General features: G+C 42.2%; 1 protein-coding gene across 1 annotated transcript in view; it reads right to left on the bottom strand.

The window, feature by feature from the left end:
* Positions 1 to 20,209, bottom strand: part of cd276 (CD276 molecule) — a 63,420-nt gene that overhangs the window by 23,059 nt on the left and 20,152 nt on the right. The gene's annotated exons all lie outside the window — the stretch shown is intronic.

Genomic DNA, 20,209 nt, shown 5'->3' with positions numbered 1-20,209 from the left:
AATTAAACTGCAAGCGGCCTTCATGAATTTTGTTTTTATTTGATTGGATATGTTTGATGTGTCTCAGTAAAGCTGCACTTGGTAACGTTTGGATCATGCTATTATCTGTAGCCACATGCAGAGCTCCGAGTTAGCTGCCAACGTTTACCATGATCCTTCCCCACTGATTTACTGACATCACCAATGATTATTTACATATACGTATCGTATGTATTTTGGTCACGTAAAATGTCAAATTAATTATTTTGCAAACACCAAAAGTGAAGCAAGTAAATTGGGGCAGATCACCGCCATCTGCATTCTCCCTTATTTTGAAATTTGGTGAAGAATTAGCTTCTTGTGCTACGTCCTGGTCTCAGTCACTGTGGCCCTAAGAAGGCCCACAATCCACAGCTGTCTGAACATGTCGAGGTCACATCTGCCTCACGCACTACTGATAGATGCAAGGGTGGACCTATTTACAGCAGCACCTGCATGATATAATGCAAATCCAACATAACAACTGACTTAAAATGTACAGATTTTATTGAAACAGTCCAAACAAAGGCAGTTTTAGAGGCTATAAAATGGTGCTGTTCTTATTATATCCTATTATACTGTAAGTACACATAATGCAGTGTCACTGTGTCCATCCATCCCTTGCAGCTTTTTTGTTGTTGAGCGCTTTCAAAAATCTTGGGAAATGATATACAATGAAAGTGCAGCTACCAATGTACCTTCAATTAATGTTTGCGTCATTTTTTTATAGGTTATATCGACCACAGGTGGAGCATATCCTTGACTGTTACTTCTTATAGGTGGAGCTTCATTGTAGGTGTTTTGTGTATCATAGGAGGCCACAGCAGGCTGCTAAGGTAAAAATAGATGTTTAATGGGGGCAGGCGAGAGTATGATAAAACACCACCTCCATATGGAGCCTCTAACACAGAGCACATCACCAGTGAGAAATGAGGCTCCCTCAGTCTCTGGAAGACACTATAGGGGGCTCGCAAGGGGCCAGCTTAGGTATTGTTTGGGCTTCAGTGAATGTGAGAGCCAAGATTTGCAGGCATTTTTACAAGCCTGAGTGTTTTCTCTCCAGCACCTTTGGTGGAATAAAGTGCTCCTAAGACTCCCTTGCCTGTCATCTTGGTTCTGCAACATGAAGACAGTGGAGATCAAAGCTGCTTTCTCTCCAACTGTCAGCCCAGTTTTACCTGCCTAGAAGAAACCTAGCCCTTTAAGCTGTGACCAAAGGAGAATAATGTCCCTTGACAGAAGGATGGCTTCAGGCTAAAAAGAGCCTCAAGGCTCATTGTAGACAAGCTGGAGGGATGAGGAAGAGGAGAGGAAGAGTCAATTAGGTTTTTCTTTCATTGTCTGGATGAACAACCTGGCCTTATTCTGCCTGGGTGTAAAAACAGAGGAAGAGAGAGGGGGGACCTAAAGAGTTGGAGTACTGATCACAGAAGAGCAAGGCGGACTAGGGCCTAGCCCAGGGGTTGAGCAACAGCAGGGCCTAGCCCTGCTGGAGGGCCTGTGAAGCCCTGGAGACCAGAGAGGAACAGCAAGGCCCAGGACTCGAAACAGGCTTATATATCTCTCTAAAAATGAGTCACATGGCAGAGATAAAGACATTCATTCAGGCAACACAGTAAGGTAGGGGAGAAACAGTAAAGTGAATGATATATAAAACTCAGTGAGACAAAACAGGAGCTCACACTTAAATCACATTCACCCAACACTGGTGAGGTGATTGATGCATGCTACCTCAGCTGGTGCAAACAGGCTCGCGATTTAAACTTCTTTATTCACTTTCTCTACAGCACCACTGATCTCACAGGGAAAAGATTGGCAGAAACAATAACAACAGTGCTAATGGAAAGGAGATGGCCTCTGTGTCAGAGAACACGGATTAGCCGGAATGAAAAACATGAGCATGAATATTAGGATTACACTGAACGAATGACTTTGAATTTGTTTCAGCTTCAATTTCAATTAGCAGCCTTTATCGTCACCCTCGAAGGTGTCCATCAAAACCTCTGAACCCTCCCCTGAATTCCACCCCAGCATGAAAAGCTTGTGAGCGCACAGGCACACCAGCTGTTCTTGTAATATTTCTAGGGAACACCTCTCCTCTGTGGGAGAGGACGAGAAGCTCACTTGTAGAGGGAAAACTTGGCAAACTGAGATGGATGGCGACAGGTTTTTGTCCTGTCAGCATCTTTGCTCTGAGCCTTCTCTCCTCTTTTTGCATTTCAATAAATTGCTTTTCACCGAGATGCTACCTCACTGTCTTATTGGCATGCAGGGAGGCAATGCGCTCGTCTCTAGGACGACCTAGCGCCCATTTACTTACACAATTTGTCTGACATTATTGCCCTTCCCTTGACGCCATGGGTTCGTGGCAAACACGAGTGTATGATGTGCAGACGTGCACATTAAAGCAGAGTAATGGCTCTGCATTTATAGGAATAAAGTTTCTAACAGCCCTATTTTTTTTTTTCTCAGCAGGGGAACTATAAAAGCCATCTGGTGGTGGTGAGGGAAGTGGTGGAGGCTGAGTGGGAGTGTAAGGTGGATGAGTTAGTGGGGCAGTGAAGGTTGGACGGATGGGGTAAGCGGGTGAACGACCCGAGTAGGTGAAAAAACAAGAGGCTGAGCGAGTTTGCAGGTTTGTAAGCAAGAAAGCACTGAGCTGGTAACTGTGTGAGTGCCGGGCTGGCCTGGACTTACAATGAGGTTTTGCGGCATTAGTCCACACTCAACTCGTAAGCTGTCTCTCAGACATGTCATGCTGCTACTGACCTTTCTCCAGTGGAAGCTTTGCTCACAGTCCACAGATACTCTGCCTATAGTGCAGTGCTATGGATTCAGAATGATGAGTTGGTGTGGTAAGGGCACCTCCTCCATAAGATGAGCCACACTTCAATCTGATTGATGCACATGTGAATATTCACTGCCGCTTAACAGACACACACGACTGAGAAAGGTAACAATGAGACATAGACATGGACCGAGCTTGAGATGCAGTTGGCAGGTCAATGCAGGATATGGATTTGGATCATTGTCGTTTACTCATACAAAACAAGATGATGGGGCTTGTTAGAAAATGACTGTCTTCTAGGAATAAAAAAACGGCATGAAAAGATGTTGAACTTCACAGACGCTGGTTGTTGAACATCATTTCAGGATTGTTTCAGCCAGGAATTCCAAACCTTTCCAGAGCTTGGCTGTGACAAAAATCTCCAATTGAAAGTCACAATATGGCTTATGTGTCGCAAGGTTTTCAGCTTGTTGCAAATAAAGTAACAAGAAATTGACAAAGATATGTAGCGTGCAGGTCTGACAGAGCCGGAGGAAAATGAAAGACTTTCTTCCACTGCAGACTGACAAACATCAGCTTCTACTTAGCAGCGCTTATTAGATCAGTTCTCCTGCACTGCGCCGGGATCAGCTGGTCATGTTACTGTTGTAACAGTCATGGTGACTGATCAGAGTGTGTTGTTATTTCTCCATCCAAAACACAGTGAAGACATATTTGGTTAGCTACACTATTATACACAACCCAATATCCATGTTATGTGCTTATTATTGTGTAACAAGCTAATTATTTCAAATTACATTATATATTATCTGATAAATCAGATTCCAGACCAGTGGAAGCGCCTCTGTTTTCTTTCTGTGTGAACAATGCAAATAAGCATCATACTGATAGGTTAGCATCAGAGCTCTCACCACAGAAACATCATGCTGCACATGGTAAGCTAGTTATCGCCAAACATAGCTTCACACCAAAGAGTGTTTGTTCAGTGCGATATGTGTGGGCTACGTGGTGATGCCAGGTCATATGGCCTCATCAAAAATGTGGCCAAGTGATCTCAAGCTTATTTATATTTACATATTACAGTAGCCTGTGTGAACTGATCTTGTGACTTTTGGCTTGTGTTTAGCCAGCAAGAACGACAAGAAGTTGAGAGACAATACAGGAAATGGAACAAACTAAAAAATATGTGGGTCTTACTAGGTTGATATGAGGTAAGTATTGATATCAACATATCGGTTTTGTGTGCGATACACGACTAGTGACTTAGCAATACTATATTATATATTACAACATGCAGATTTATGTGGCTGGGATTATAATTTGTGCTATGGGACATCTCTTGATGGCACTTTTTTTTTTCTTTTTCCAAAAATGCCAGTGTCAAAAAAAAAAAAAAAAAAAAAAAATGAATGAGTAAAACTGAATCACTGAAGTGATCTCAACTTTCACCAGGAAGCTTTTTGTGTCACACTCTGCAACCAAACCAACAGTATGACAGTCACTGATTTGTCTGGGAGGAAAGCAGTGCGAGTTACAGGTACATTCAACAGCACGATTTCAAGTCTTACTCAGATATGCCAGGGGCAAGGTTAGAGTGAATTTTCTCATCTTTACAGTTGAAGGTAATCTCATGCCCTGTAGACTTGCTAATTAACTGAACACACAGCTCAGAGCCAACTGCATGGCTGTCATGTTAGCAAAGCAGGGGCTACGTTACAGGCAGAAAGGGCGCGAGAATGTGCAATGGGTCTGTGCTGGAATACATAAACAATGGCCTGAGGTGGCAGTGGGCAGTATAACCAGAATAAACTCCACACCGGTAGAGATACGTGCCTTGATGTGGATTTGGCCGCTACACCATTTGTTCTGTTACAGAATGGATTTTAAATGTCAAGTCAAAGTGCACCGCGAGCATCAGCTCACTGCATGTTAACCAGTGAGCATACGCTTCCCTTTTACACTAAAACAAACGCACATTTGCATGCTAAGAAAAGGGCGGGTGAAGAAATCGAGTCAGACAGCTCAATGGAGACAGGAGCGAACCGTGAGGAAACATGTCAGCAAGTATGAGGAATGTTTGAAAATGTGCTCCAGCTCTGACACAAGTAGCACTGGCACTGGTGTAAAGAGAAAGACCACAATCCAGAGTCCCTGTCCTAATGATCAGACAAGTCAGCTGTGGAAGGACATGGTGAAAACACAGGATTCATGCTAGATAAAAAAAAAAAAAAATCACAAACCTTTCACCCAAAACACAATCCTGAACACACACCCACACACCCACACACACACACACACACACACACACACACACACACACACACACACACACACACACACACATTATTACGATCCCAGAGTCTTCAGCGTTTGAATCACATTTGATTGGAATTATGAAAGCATGTCATTACCATCAACATTCAACATACATTTTGATAGAAATTTCACGTCACACTGCCCAGCCCTCGTCTGGTAGACGGATGAAAATGAGCAACAACACTGCCTCACAACTGGTCTGCCCACCTCATCTAACACCGGCCAGGCCAGCTCTCTCTCAGCATCTCCCATGTCCCTCCCAGCCCCACTGGGGCCTCAATTAAAAACTCCTCTGATGTCTAGTAACTGACAGAGACTCCATCACTTCCACACATCCCTCTCCACTGAGAGTGGCATTAAGATGTTGGAGGCAGAGTGGACTATTGATTTTCTTCTTTTTTTTTCGTGTGGTTGCTCCATCTCTTCACTAGGCCATCTTCGCAATGCAGGCGGAACTTGGGTGAAACACTCAGTTTACTATGCTGTGTTGTCTACATTTTTAATTAGCTTTAAAACAGGAGCTGTCTGTGAGATGCTGAGGATGTGTAGGAGAGAATCACTAGTGACAGCCATCAGTAACAAGACAGACTGTCTGGCTAGTTGATAATGCCAGGTAGAGGAGCTAATAGCAAAGACAAGGACAAAAAGATATGAAAGGACTAAACAGCCATTTGAAACAAAGTGTCTGCATTGATCCTACTAAACAAACCCAAACTTAATTATTCACCTGGGCTGCATCTGCTTCCACTTAAATCACTATTCATTATTTTTTTTTTGTCACTTGAGGCAATTCAATAAGCTGTGAACAAAACATTGACATATAATTATCTAAACAAGGTGTTAATGCAAACATGTTGGCAAACAATTGCACATCCAGTAAAATGAAAGCAATATTAGCATTCATTTGCAGTTATGGTTGTTGCACCCCATACTAATGTAAGTCCAATATTAAATGCCTTTTAGCTCTGTTTTTGTCTCCACCAACTCCTTCTATAATGAAATATCTTGCTATTTAGCAAGTAAATGCTCCACTATGTCCACCAGTTAGCCACAGATGTTTCAGTCTGTCATTTGGTGCTAGCTAAGCAGTGAACATTGAGTTTAGCAGAGCTTTCTCGCTGAAAACAGCTTCCTGAAATGACACCAGTGAGCAAAGCTGTCGGCTGCAAAACAAAAACAATGAGCTGAAAGATGCTAAACACTCTGTAGAGACGGTGGGAACTGCTCCGTCAGGTGATAATTGTTTGGGTTTTTTTACTGAAGCAGCTTCTTTCACATTACATTTACGCATTTAACACACTGTTAAAATAAAAACACTGATTGGCGCAGCTTTAAACTGTGATTCTGATCCTGATCAGTGCACAGTCACATGCTGCTAGTGGGAAATGACTTTATGTAAGTGATGAAGTGCACAGATGAAAGCATAAACAGGGCTCATTACACACAGAATACTTCAATGACAGGCAGAGACAAACAGTAAATAATATCCAGTCTCTGTACTACTGGAAAGCCACGCTAACACGGTGGATGAGCCATAGTTTTCATTCCAATGGCTCATTGCACCAAGAACAAAGTGCAGCGTGAAAGTCTCTGCAGACAGTCGGTGAAGTGCACACCTATTGCTGAAACAACTCCTGTGTTACATCAGTATAGTGTGAGGTGGGTGAGAAATATCATCCAGGATATGAACTTTAACATGACACTTATTGAACCATCCATTCCAGTGTTCATTTAAGTCAGGAACACACCCAGTCGTTGCACTAGCTTTTGTAAGAGGCTTTCGCATTTGTTTTGTGTCTCTTTAGATGCCATGAATCTGTAATGGGACAGCTAAAGAGCATCAGCACTTAGTCCTTGTATCTCATGTTGCTCTAGTTCTGAAACTGCCGGATCTCTTGCAAAACTTTTACGGTTATTGTTGATTCTATCTGATTTAAAGGATCAATGTTTGTTCATGAAGAAACAAAGCCATTGTTCAAATCCACAGGAACAGCTGCTGCTCGCATGATAACATCGCTGAATGCAAAATGACAGGATGTGAGCTTTACCCTATATCACAAAGCAAAGCAAGTTCTATCCAAAACATTAAAGAACTGCCTGGACCTCTTCAAAGAGTGCAAGTTCTTAGTATGCTTCTCCCTCTGCAGTATTACTGGGAGAATATATAATGACAGATTTTTTTAAAAGACATGTCTCTGTATGTCTTTGCCTAGGGCTCTCATTATAAAACAGCATTTCTCATTTTCCTCTGCTGCAGTCTTTGGTGGCTACTGGAGAGACAGATGAATATTCTCAAAGCACTTGAGCTAAGCCGACCTCAGACTCTGGAGCAGGTCAGCTCGTTCCTGTTCGTCGTTCATCTCCAGAACAAAGCCAAACCTCTTCACATGATTACACCATAATTTACTTAGTTTGAATGCAAATAATTACAAACACTGCTGAGACCACACAATTGTTGCTTTCAGGGAGGTCAGAGGTCTGGCTAAGCTATTAAATAACGCCCCTTACATCCTTACTGCCAGCAGGGATGCAGTATCTTACTTGAGGAAATTTGTCAACTCTTTCCATATCGTCACTCTTCTGTGCAAAGAAATAGTGATGTGCACGTCAGTTGGTCACCACTGCAGGCCGGTGATTAAAAACAACAATGCACTGGCCGTTGCTAACAGACAGACAGAAAGTACATATTTTAAAGAGCGGGGAAGTGAGATCTGATCACAAGTCAGTTGAGACGCATGTGTTGACGCATTGACGTAATGCCATGTGTGAACTGACGCACTGACAGCTGTCCACTTAAGATCCAATCACAGATGCATGTTAATGCCAGGTATAAACCTGACCTGCTCAAACAAAGCAAAGCCCGAAACCACAGATAAGGAAGGATTTAACTGAGCTTTGTTTCATATATTTTGCATAACTCACTGCCATCTTAAATAAATGACTGCAGTCTCGAAGTTAACACTGAGATCCAGTGTGATATGAAATGATTAAAAACAGACATTTCAAAGATTTTAACCTTTTAATCGCTGAAACATTTTACAACACCCTTTAAGGGCTCAGCTGGATCAAAACATGTAGCTCCTTTTTCAAAATCTAGTTCATCCATTTATTGAGTTGAAATCATAAAACAGTTTCTTTTCTTATTTTTGACTGAGTGTGTTTGAAGTTCTTATAAAACACATTGTAACCCCAAATCACTGCTCAACTTAGCAAAAGTAACATTATTTATAGCAGAAATTACATTAAAATGTAACATTTATGGCACATTTCCATTCTTTTTTTATTGCAGCCATTTTACAAAAGCAAAAAGCTACTCGGGGCTGTGCTTTGACAGTTCTTTTAGAAGAGTCCCTAACAATGCCTCTAAGCTGTTCCAAAATCTCTGTCAAGTACAGCTTCTCATGGCTTATTGCTTAAATATACTTTGTCTCCTCCCAGCACTTTTAAAATATGATATCTTGGACAGACTGAAAAAATGACTCTGTAAATCTCTCTCTCAGTGGAACATAGCTAATCACGGTCTCACAACTCGTGTGTAGCTAAGTTATTTAGCCTGAGAAAATGCTCACCCGCTGGCTGAGAAAGGAGTCAGGGACAATATGTTCATACCACTGTCCCACAAGGGTAACCCCTTCCCCAAAACCAATATATTACGACTAAAACAAGGCTAGCTTATGCACAAATAAGGACGCCCATGCTCTCATTTATCATACGATATCTACACTGAGGGCTTAGAGCAATTTAAGTAGGTTCTCAAATAATCCAAGAGAGAAACAAAACAAAAGATTAAACCTCACATTGATCAACCTTTAAGCATTAAGCAGCATGACAAACAAAAGGTCAACAAATAAATAAAAGTTATTTACACCGACAAAAAAAAATTCAATCTTTTTTTCTCTTGTTATGCCCTTCTGGCTGCAAGCTTTCATTAAATAAATATGTTCAGCTGTCCTCGAACAGACACTTAACCCCTAAAAGTCTCCTGTGGAGCAGCGCAGTGATTGGCAGAACGAGTTTGTGGTTGTTCCCAGGTGTGAGTGTGTGATCCAGGACACTGCTATAAACAGCATGCATGCTAAGCAAGCATTTTCCGAGTAAATAAAAACAAAAGTGACTCTTTTACTCGGGGCATGACTATGAGACAAATTTCTTCCAACAGAACAATGGTTGCATGCATAGTCATAGTCAGGAGTTTTCAAACAGCGGCCTGTGGTTTTAAACAGGCCATTATCATTGGTACAGGCCTTGATTATAATTATGGGTAGACCAACAGGCTGTTATAAGGAGCTTGCAGATGTATTAGTACACTTTACAGTATATTCACCGTCCAAACTACTTCAAAACACTGAGAAGTGATTAAGTAAGTCACATTTACTATACAGTATGTGATGGCCAATTTGTCCAAATGTGTGCAGTGCATATTATACACCCAACTTAAAAGCAGCCACAGAGTGGGTGATCATTACTTCTCCCAGCAATTAGTTCCTGACACTCTGTATTGTTCTCTTTTTAGTTACACAATAGACCTCTATAGGCCCACTGCTCCAAAATGACAGGAAGACCTTGAAGCAAATGTAAAAAAGAGTTTGCTCTCTTATCCTTGCTTCTTTTTTTAATCATATTTTGACACCATTATGATGCACACTGCTGCCTTCTTTGAAGCTGTCTGCCCCCTTGCTTTAAAATGTATGATAAATAACAGGAAAATACTGGCGGACACATTATTTAAGACATTCTTATAAATCAATGGCAGATTTACAATGTGCAGGATTACAGCTTGAATCCTATTTTACTCCGTAACCTTGACAGCTTCTTTTCCTGCTTTTGGAGTACCGGCACTAATTCTTCTCATGGTACACAATACAAAACAGGACACACTTACTTTGGTCTCTGGGTGTAAGTTATCACTCTGCTGAAGCAGCATATTTCAAACTTATAAGCAGTTACATCATCATGTCCGCAATGTCATCACATTATGACACGTGGCTTTACCGAGATGCAGTGAAATATTGAAATCCAAGGACATCAGTTGTCTGTCTGCCTCGTGTGTCATTGAGCAGGTGTCTACACATCCTGCAACAGCACATTCAATTTATGGGATGCCAAACAAGATATATCATTGAAAACGGGGCACCCCATTTCAGAGTATACAGTACATAGCTCAAAAAATGTGAAATACATGTGTGCTTCATTTGTTAAATTCAGACTGTTTTCTCCATCTCCATTTTCTATAACAAGCTTTCACTGAATATGGATGTAAAACAATGATTCATGATGTGTCAAAAGAAACAGTTTGACATTTTGGTAAATAGGCTTGTTTGCTTTTTTTGCTGAGAGTCAGAATTTAGAGAAAAGTTAGGCAGAAAAAATCAATACCACTCTGGTAAAAAAAAAAAAAAGTAATAATAATAATAAAGCTAGAGCCAACAGCCGTTAGCTTAGCTTAGCACAAAGATTAGAAACAGGGGAAACAGCTAGACGGGCTCTGTCCAAAGATTATACTAATTACCAAGTTACATTTCATGCTGGTAGGCAGATTATTTTTGGACAGGGCCAGGCTTGCTGTTTCCCTATCTCCAGTCTTTGTGCTAAGCTAAGCTAACTGGCTGCTGTCTGTGGCCTTACTGCATATTTAATGGACAGATATGAGAGTGGTCTTCTCAACTAACTCTCCGCCAGAAAGTGAATAAGCACATAAGTGTCGGACTATTCCTTGAAATCATATTTCTAACCATCAGTCTTCAGCTTTGTTGAACTGAATGTCTTGGTTCCACAGCCCAGCCACAGTACTCGGAAACACTCTCAGCAGTTTAACCCTGTTTGGATTGGTTCACCCCTCTAACAACCACATCAGGAAAACGACTCAACAGCACAAATGGCATCACTCTTCATCTGGCAGAGTTAAGCGTTGAGACAGATACATTATAGATATGACAGACTCCTGCGGTGTGGGTCACCGAGCTGTCTCCGCCGTTGACAGAGACTTGCACTTTCTGTGGCAACACACACACGGAGGGCAAGTGCAATTAAACACAGTTGACAATATTAATAAGGTAAGAGGAGCAAGTTTGTTTCCTTGTGGACAGTTTGTCTGTAATGAGCTGCAAGTTGGCAGGCTCTGGGGAGACAGGCGTGGCTACAGAGTCCAAGCCAGTGGGAAGATATTAATGCAACCTGAAGGGGATGTGAGTCATCACGAGCTGCTGTCCATTCAAACTGGTATCATAAGGAGCACGGCCGCAGCATGGCTTAATCACAGTCATTACTGTGATATTTGACACTGAGGTTGAAATAACGGGCTCTGTAATAGGTGTGTTTCTTATCTCACAGTGAGTCAGTGGGTGCTTACGTATTTTCAAGTCAATCTGTCAGTTCGGGGGGGAGTTGAGCGAGTCGAGCACCACACCCGCTCGAAACTCGTCTCCTCTGGGACACAGCCACACTCAGTCCATTCTTAACTTCCATTTCACACTCAGTAATCAATTACTGGTCTCTAGAGCTATCGAAGAAAAGACCTACCTATCCTGAGAATAAGCTAAATCTCTCAACGCCTCCTAATTGAAAACACATTATATTGCTAGACAATGCTCTTTGTGTGTAGCCAGCCACTAATTTGGACTGTTTGCATGCACAGAACAAAGCAATTTACTGAGGTTGCAAACATCCTTTGCAGGACAATAATTCATGGTGTTATCAGGTGCAGAGTTTAAACATCAAATAAACGGGCTGAATAACTAAATAAGCAAACTTTGAAGGTGTGCCCAGCCGTTTGTTGGTGGCTATTCTCCCAGTGACTCTGAAAAGCTGAAACTAATATGATTTCATATCGTGAAGCCAAGACTGATGCCAGACCTCCCGAAACCAATCCCTCTTACAGGATTTAGCGAGAGCTGTGTGAAATGTACACTGCAGGGCCCCACCGGTCCCAATGATAGTCCTTGCTGTGAGTCCAAATCAAAATGAACCCGATCAATAACAAAAGAGGGCTTTTGTACGTTTACTGTCGTCATAAATACAGTGTCCTGAAAAGGAAAGCGAGGGAGGACAGAGAGGGGCATGTTTCCACCAGGCTGGGGATGTGCATAAAGATGTCAGACTGCTGTTTGTGAGAAGCTGGCAGTGGAGATGATCACACTCTCATGATATGATGATCGCGGAGCAAAGACGAACCCTGTTTTTGACCACATGCATGACATGAAGACAGGAATATACTCAAAGTGTGACCTTTTCTTACAGAACAAATGCCAAACAAAAAGTGGATGAAACACTACGGCAACATATCTTTTAATTGTGAGAAGAACAGCATATTGACATCCAATCAATGCAAAAAAAAACCCTTTCATGCTAAGAAGGCAGAGAGGAAACTAGAATAAAGGGGAAATAAATCCCAGCACAAAAGAGAGGAGCTCATTTTATCTTTCTGATTGTACCGTTCTAAAAGAGCAGTGCAGAGACCAGAAACTGCCCACAACTGAATCCAACTCAACAATCCCTCAGAGCCGCTAACAGAGAGGCTGGGAGCATGACAAATAACATTGCCTGGGCCATAATACAGGGATAAAATGTCCTATACTGAAGGCCCAGAAGAGGACGTTCAAATGTCTTTGAGCACTGACAGCAGCAAGTGGCCCTAGTTAATAATCCTGATAGAAATTAATGTGCTTACAATGGTGCCATTGCTGCCTACCTGAATTTATTTTAGATTGCTTACATTACTTCATCTGTCTATTCGGTTGTTTTCCCTGGCTGGGTTCCTGATAACACAGAGCTTGTGTTCAGCAAGAGAGAGAAGGCCTATTTGTGCACTGGACACTAATTAATACAGTGCTCCATCGGGAAAGTTGCCTGTTTGCTGCTCTACTGACAACAGATTCATTTATACTACTGTTTTCTGCTTCTCCAAAGGCTCTGTTAATTGCATTTAAATTAGCACTTGTTCAGTAGAGAACAAGGACCAGCACAGGGGTTTGTTACAGAAGCTGGAAGCAAAAACATGATTCTGGGCAACATATTACCCCAAAGTTGATTGACGGGGCTTTTGATAAAAGATCCTATCAGAGAAAGGCGAAAACATGCTTGTCAAATATTTCATGAACAATCGCAATTACTGCAATTTCACCACAACAGTTACTCAAATGAGAGAAGCTTTGAACCAGCAGATCACTGCACACTCTGTTTGGCCCTGTGGCAATGCTAGCACAGCAATGCTTTGACTCCAATTTAAGACATAAAAATGTTTGAAATGCCACACCATGTTTTCAGAGGGAAAAGAATAATGTATATGACAATATTCCAAGAAAACACTTGTTGAGGGACTTCTTCAAAACAATAGACGAATGTGTGTGTGTGGCAAGTGTAAGTACGTGTGGCAGGTAGCAATTGAGATGGCAACGTGATGTCAGGATCAAGCTCTGAAGACATAATAACACAGTTAGGAAAAAGTGGCAAGAGGCAAGCTGGCACACACCTAACGAAGAAAAGAAACTACGAGTAATGACGAGCTGAATGCTCTCACGCAGGCGTGTGTTAGATTCCATCTCCACAGTAAAGGTCAATCTTTATATAGCAATTAGGATGTTTTTTTAACCTTGATTTATTCAGTGAAGGTCGGTTTACATGTGTGTGCTTCACAATCATACAGTACCAAACGTTCTCCTTCGGGAAATGTGGCACACGAAAGCAGTGTACAGGAGTAGAATAGGTTAGATTAGATGAGGCTCTCTGGAAGAAACTGGAAGGTCTGAAGGAAACTGGAAGGATCTGACAGAAAACTGAGGAAATGTTAGAATGAGCTCTCAAAAGACACGGGCAAAAAGTGGTGTAATTCTCAGCAACCATATGTATTCCATGTTTATTCCTGCACAAGGGCTTTCAGTAAGTTGACTGAGACCTTCAGAGAGTGTGGACTCAGGGGAGATTGATACTAGCAGCGAAGCCGTGCTGGTAAGGCTCTATGACAGACAGACAGACGGAGCACTGAGGCCCATTAGACGTTGCACTTGGTTCAGGTACCTGCTTACTTAGAGCTGTGTTCATACACAGTGTCAAAACTCACAGCAACAGGCAGTCCTGCAGTCTCTATGAGTAATACACTCCACTGCGATCACAGGTGGGGCTAATGTCAAGCAACAGCTAAGTACATCAGCCCCACAGCTGGCTGACACGCAGGTATTGCACCAGTCAAATTACCAGTATCAACACTGTCAGTTTGTACCAAAAAGGTCACACATGCCGGGGAACAGTGATGTAGGGGGCACGATCACTGTCAGCTACACATTTAGAAAACAGTCATGAATTAATGCATAAAATCTTAACATTTTGTTTTCTGGGCTACGAAATACAGAGATGCAAACTCATCAGGGGCATCGGTGACAAAGATGCCCAAGGGGGGTGATACAAAAGACATAAAATGCACAACAACTGTTGTATTTTGGTATATTTTGAGACAGAGAGAGAGAGAGAGAGACAACATTCATGTGTCATGATTTAGTCTGATGTTCCGAAACAAAAGCAAAGCAAATTGTTTAATTACGTTGTGGTGTTGACAGTTTTAGCCTTGTTATTGTTTTCTTAGCATAAAGATAATGGATCCAAATTGGATCTACACAAATCACACAAATGACCTACTTCGGATTCAAAACAGCAATTGTCACTGAGAGCTGTATCCCTGAAAATGTAAAAAAAAAAAAAAGAAAAAAAAAAAATTATAGGAATTTTGGAATGTGTGAGGAAACCAGGGGATGGAAGGAAACCCACCCTAACCAATGTGAGGAAAAGCAAGCCAACACCACAGAGACAGGACTGAGGCTGGGAAGGAAATCTGGGATCCTCTCTCTGTGACGCACCAGCGCTAACCCCTGAGCCACTGTGTTGGTCAGTGAAAATGCCGGCTGGATAGTAAAATTCAGCAAAAAGTATTCTGCATCACGTGGCGTGATCTCTCTCCTTGTCAGCGAGTCCATCTTCCGCCTGTCAGACCGTAGTGCCACAACTCTGAGCTCAGCAAACGTTTGCGTCTCCATCTTGCTCTCTGTCATCCACTCCTCACCCCTCCTAACCCTGTCTCCCGAGCTCCCGAGCTCTATCTCCCTGCCTCATCTCTCTGTCTCCTTCCTTTCCCCACTCTATATGTCTCCATCCGCACACTGTTCACTGTAAATGCTGTGCCAGCAGAGTGATGCCGGGGAAACGGCACCATCCTTATTGAGAGAGCAAGCAGACGGAGTGGGGGTGGTGCTGGAGGGGGGTGTTCGGTGACAGGCCCTGAAACCTAGCCATCAGACAACACACTGCAGCAATCACGCAGCTCCAGTCGATGGGATACATAGCTAAAGCTCCACATTCAGAAAAGGATCAGTGAAAAAATGATAGGATATAGACTCTTGATCCCCCAAAAGTCCCAAAACATTATTCTTTTTTGAGGAGAACAAAGTGGTCAGGATATGAGACAGTGCAAGCCATCAAGACGGGTGGAGGAGGGGGGGAAAGGGAGGAGTGGGATTGGTACACAAGCTTGCTGGCCAGGCAAGCAGACAGGCCACGGTTCATTTAAGGACTGAAGCTGCTCCCTTCCATCATTCGACTGTTCATTAATACCAGCTGCTCCTATAGGTCTCCCCGCGACTAAGCCCTGCTGCACTCTGCAGAATCTATCGATATCCCAGCAACACAAAAACACCACTTATTCCAGAACCCTGCCTAAAAACTGACCAGCGCCCCACAAAAATAACTGTCTCTGAGATGCCCGATGATAGTGTGCAAGCGCCGTGTGCATGTTACCGGCAGTCTGGGTGTCAGGTAGTTAAATGGTGGTGACTATGAAAGTGGTAAGATTAACATGGACGACTTAACACAGACTCTCACTGTGTAGCTGGTGCCAGCACACACAGTGTTCTGCTCAGTGTGGGTAAAGGGTTCATTTTCTCAAAATTAACCTTGTCAAACTCCAGTTCTGCCTGGGGGACATTTGTATTACTATTGCAATTTTTCAATCAGAGATTGAGGAGAGTGTGAAATTTTAACATGCTTGTTCACTCTCTACCTCCGCCCATCTGTCTCTCTCTTGCTCTGTTTTTTTTTTTTTTTTTTTTTTTTTAGTCACCCTCACAGTCCATTTAGAATTTTAAGCAGATTTCACCCATTCTTATAATAGGATTCTCCACTTCCTGAGTGCTGCAGCAGTGTGCTGTGTTTGTAAGTGTATACAGCAAGCAAGTGTGTGCGTTCTATCAACTCGAGCTCGGCACGCTCCACACTCTGCCACTCCACCACAAGAGTTCTGCTGGGTCAAAATTAATTACAGAAGCTGTTGAGCACACACCAGCTGTTGTAAACAAATGCAAAGACATTTTCATTTCAAACAAGCCCCCTTGTATCACGGCACACAGAATACTGTACATCTCCAGTGTGTTTACTAACAACCTGGGCCATCATCAAGCTGTGCTGGCGTTCCTACAGAGAAATGACTCTTATTCATCTACATCCAACTGCTGGAAAAGGCAATCACCGTTATTTTAATGATGGGTTTTCCCCAGTTTATTTGTGGACAGCAGTTGCTCCTTTTGCCATCCCTCCTTCAATCTTTATTCCTCACACTTCGATGACTCCAGCGCTCCTTGGCTGGACCTCTCTTTTGTCAGTCTGTTTTGCTCTTGGGCACTTTCTTTGACTGGGTCTGCTCAAGCAGTTTCCTTTATTTTTTTAGTTCGGGGAACAGCAGGACTGTGACAGGCTGACTAAAGGAAGTGACAATCAAAGCTTATAAAAAGTGCCCTAATGCTGAATTAGGCTGCATGTAACTAATTAAGTGGTGTCTATAAAATGTTGGAAACTGGTGAAAAATGTCCACAGACCAAAGTGGCATCTTCATCTATCTTGTTTTATCTGACCTACTGTTCAAAATCCAAAGACATTCAGATATTTGCTAAACTATTGCTTAGCAAATGACTAACTTAACCGAGCCCTGATTACAACGGAATGAGTCTTCTCATGCTGTTACTATAGTTAGTATCACACACCATGGTGGTTATTTTTTTGAGATGTTTTGGTTTAATGTTGCCAGATGCACGTCCTGCATCTCTGACATGTTAAAATCATGTTATTTTTCTGATAACGCTACATTGTGAACATCAAATCCGTATTGAAATCTTCCAGTGAGCGTTAACTTTGAGCAGCCGGCGGGCAGCAGAGTCCTGCGGAGTGTTTGGCTAATGGAGCTAATAGCGCTAACAGCCAATGGAGGTAAATATAGCTTACAGCTGACTGAGCTAATACAGCTAACAGACAGAGGGAGGGCAACATCTCCTCAAATGTGTTCAACCTGATCAATACAAAAGGTTTCATCTCTTATAATACTGTGGCTGCATGTTAAGTTGGTGAAGACGTTGCTAATTAGCTCCATCATAGTGTTCCATATTTTTTTCAGAACATTTAGAGCTACATTTTTTATTTAAAACATTCTTTCTTTTGATGTTAAATCCACAACCTTATTTCTCAACTTACAATAAAGGCTTCTATCTAAAAAGCACATTATTAATGAACTGCCACCATGGCATTGTCCCTTTGAAGCATTAAAGATCTCAGCTCTTCCCTGAGACATAATGCATTTTACAGACCTCCTTTGAACATGCTCATCCACTGGCTTCACCAATTTGTCTATGAAATTGTTCAAAGAACTGTTTATATCAGTTTCCTGACATACAGTAAATCAGATCGCTGTAAATCTTTAACATCATTCACAAATGAGTCTTTCATATGACTGGCAGTAAAAAATCTTTCTTGTTAAGGCAATCAAACTGTGGTCACTGCATCCCACTGCCACCAATGCTGCCTATGGACACGACTCATGTATGTTAGAAAAATAGCATCAATAGAGGCTGAAGTATTGACACCATCCATGGTTCTTCTTGGTAGGCTGAGTCACAACCTGGCTAAGAAAAAAATCCTCCATAGAAATGAACTCCTTACGTAAATGGACAATTTTAAACCAGTCAATATTCAGGTCACCAAGAAGGAAGATATCCTTACTTTCATCTGTCATGATGTCTTGAGTTTCTATCTAAATACTTCACATTATAACTGGGCGGCCTGTCACAACAACAAACTAGAAGAGGCTTTCAGTATTATACTCGTAATATCCATAATAAAATGTGTTCCTGGACATAAAATGCAACTCCTCCACCATATCCGTTTCTATCTATTCTATATAAAGGTATAGAACCCTCCCACAGCAAGCTCACATTCATCAAAAACAGTCTCCAGGTGTGTTTCTGACAGTGCTACAACACGTGCATTGTCTGAGGAACAGATTCGGGTACTCTCATGAACTTGTTCTTGAGGCTGCACACATTACAGCCAGCTCACACCAAACTCTTCCTTGGGAAACTTGATATCAAAGACGTAGTATTGCACGCATAGACAGGATTGAGGAGAATGCTGCCAATCCATCATTCACAGAGTGATTCAACCACTAACAGTAATTATCACACTCTCACTAGCATGGGCATCAATGCTGACAAGCAGCCTTAACTGTTTATTGCTACTTTCATCCAAAGAGAGATGACACAGACATTGGGCTGGGATGACATAATTGGATCCCTGATGACCAAGCATCCATTACACTTGCACTCTGAAGCCATCTATTAGTAAGATGACTTAACTTTGGTATATGACTGAGTGTTTCTGGACACCCCATTGATGTTGAAATGTCAAAATTTCCACCTTCAGGGAACCAACCTGTAGAGTTAAAAGGTTTCGCTTAAAATGAATGGTTTCAAACTCCATGGGACTGTAGCAAAGTAAAAGAAAAATAGGAAATGTCACTGTCACTGTTTCACATTGACTCACCTCACCTGAAAAAAGACAAACACTCATGACCATCTAAATTACTAGTACAGATGACTCAATCAGCAATTTCTCAAAATGAGTCAATTTTTTTTATTTTTTTGAGAGGAACTAGAGGACAAAAAAAAAAACTGGCATCAAAGGTAATAAAACTATCATGTCTATTTCAACCACGCCTGAAATAGTGCATCAATCCAGCAAAGGTGAAAGGGCAATAGCAGCCACAGACTACTTTAACACTGCTCCCTTACAGTCGTATTTCATTCTCACCATGTGTTTAATACCTTTCCGCTCCCTCAATGGTCCCTCTGACTGGTTATCTGCTGTTTTGAAAAAGGCCAACCAAACTGTTAGAAAGGCCACCCTCCCTCAGCCGTCCAGCAAGCCTGCACTGCCAATCGGCCATCCTGTTTCCAGACAGCACAGTCATTTCCCAGCCCAGTGGAGCAGCACTCCCTGACCTCTGCCTCGACCTCCGCCTCAACAGCCCAAGCTCCAGCACCAGCTCCAGCCTAGAGAGCAGACTCGGGCCACATCTACTTATTTATGAGCCATTTCACACAGTGCTGCTCCCATTAGAGACCCAGCCTTGGCCCACCTTACACGGCACTCTCCTTGCACTTAACACATAAAGTACACCAGCAGGACCAGGGGGGCATGGGCTGTGGGTGGTGGTGGGCGGGTTGAGCAGACCATCAGACCTATCACAAAGGGACTGTCACACACCCAGCTCAAAAACACATCGCAAAATCAGAGAAAGGCAAACATATCAATCTATTTCCTGGTTGGCAAACATTTCCAGCAAACAGCTGGAAGGAGACCAATCACTCCATCTCGCACAATCTTTTATCACTGTATTGGCTTTTGAAATATGCAATGAATCGCTATTTGACTATCCTCAAGGAAACGATCACACACTGATCTAATTTAATGATGCACGGGAACTGATGGGTTATGCTTATCGAACCATAATTGGCCATTTCATTATTTCTCATTCATTTTGTTGGAGCTGAACTGTTACTCTTAGCAGGAGAGACTTAGAAAGTAAAAAGTTCAGTCTCCGCAGCATAAAATTTGATGGATTGATTCACGAAAGCATTCAAGACTTTAATAAGAAACCACGCATGCATGACTGAAAACAAGATTAGTCTTTGCCAGTAACATTCAAACACTGCAGGAAGCCAGTGAATATTAGCTTGTTTACATTGCACCAGAATGAAGGTGACAGGGGCGCCCCTATAGCTC

Source organism: Chaetodon auriga, chromosome 1, assembly GCF_051107435.1.
Source record: "Chaetodon auriga isolate fChaAug3 chromosome 1, fChaAug3.hap1, whole genome shotgun sequence".
In the NCBI taxonomy this organism is placed as follows: Eukaryota; Metazoa; Chordata; class Actinopteri; order Chaetodontiformes; family Chaetodontidae; genus Chaetodon; species Chaetodon auriga.
The sequence above is the reverse complement of the archived record's forward strand: the minus strand, read 5'-3'. Positions and strand labels throughout refer to the sequence as shown.